This window comes from Pinus tabuliformis, chromosome 1_2 (genome assembly GCF_031772625.1).
Source record: "Pinus tabuliformis cultivar Carrire ecotype Pingquan chromosome 1_2, CPIR1, whole genome shotgun sequence".
NCBI classification, from domain to species: Eukaryota; Viridiplantae; Streptophyta; class Pinopsida; order Pinales; family Pinaceae; genus Pinus; species Pinus tabuliformis.
Genome location: NC_142298.1, coordinates 423,011,028 through 423,012,534, shown reverse-complemented (window position 1 = coordinate 423,012,534; position 1,507 = coordinate 423,011,028). Strand labels below are relative to the sequence as shown.

At 41.1% G+C, this 1,507-nt stretch overlaps 1 pseudogene; it reads right to left on the bottom strand.

Moving 5' to 3' along the window:
- Positions 1 to 239: 239 nt before the first annotated feature.
- On the bottom strand, positions 240 to 1,077 carry LOC149206155 (aspartyl protease family protein 2 pseudogene; annotated as a pseudogene).
- Positions 1,078 to 1,507: the final 430 nt, after the last annotated feature.

The following is a 1,507-nucleotide window of genomic DNA, read 5'->3' as shown; positions in this document are numbered from 1 at the left end:
TATGAAAACATTACAACCTAAAAAAGATAGGCATGGAGATTCCATACATTTGGATAACACCCAAATGACATTTTCAATGACAGCAAGAACAATAGCAGGGGATGGTATATGAGAAAATTAAGTTAGGCAGACCATACACGTAAAACTCAAAATCAAATAAAATAGCTCTCCTAGGCAAGGCATTAACCAGCTTTAAATCGCACATGATTTATCAGACTGTCAAACACTACACGATACCCTTACTGCTGGATGTTGCCAATAATGGAGAAAATTGCAAAACTATCCACAGGAATGAGATAGTTAGTAGCACACAGTGAGACATCGGCTCAGCCATGGAAATGAACGACCACAGCGGGGACTTTCACAGTTTTCAGCCCTGATAAATCATAGCAGGTATCATACAGAGAAAACCCACCTGCAGATTTCAGGTTCCAAGTCCCATCCCTGAAAGCATCCCTCATTGCAGTATAAGCAGACTCAACTAAACGAGCCACAGAGGTTCCAGGATCAATAATAACTATGCCATTGCCAGTAGCATCCATCCTGAACACAAAGGCAGGAATGGAGGTGAGCCTCTTCCCACCGACGATTATGCCCACCAGCTTTGGGTTGCTCAGCAGCAGTGTAAGAATTGCACTGCAGCTGCACCAAAAATTAGGGAACTAGAGGTTCCAGACGCGCTCCTGTCGACTAAACAGTAAGAAAATCGTTTGCTGAACTGTGCCCCTGTCTGAGATGGAAACAAGAGTGTCCCTCGGCCCAGACCCAGAAGCCCTGTAGCTCCAACAGCCCTTCGTTATCATGGCCACAGCCCAGCGCCTCTTCTGATCACTTGCCCTCTGAATGTGCGAGTCTCTGTGGAGAAATCGCCCACTGTGAAATACCCATCTCCGTAGGAGACTTGGTATTCGCAATACCTGTTGTTTCTGCAACCATTGATATCCAGTTTCTTGCACAGGGAACCTTTCTGTATGTCGATGAAGGTGCACGGTTGAATAAGGGATCAGTCTGGCCATAGCAGTTTGTGCATGGCAAGCACTAAATCCAAATTATATCAGTACGAGTGTCCACCACCATGTAGCTAACAAAACATTTTTATGTTTTTGTTTCAGTACGAAAAAAACAACAGACTTTTTATTAAAGAAACTGTTTACATATTTCAGAAAATTCCTTCCTTCATACATCTATCGTCCACCTTAGCTGAAGTTAAACACGATGACTCATACATCTCGTAGGGGATCTAACAAAAATAATCCTACTCAAGCATAGCTCAAGTTAAACAGAATGACTCATAACATCTCATAGGGATTTAACAAAAATAATCCTAACATAGAATCATAGTCGTTTAATAAACCATCCACATATAACCCTAGCATATATTAAGCAATATTACATCTATTTAAAAAGTACCAAAAAGAGAATGACCCCTCACTATGTCAAGTATAGTAAATTTTCCTAGATTCAAGATAGTTGTTGTTGAAATATGGATTATAGTTGATCTCTCCAA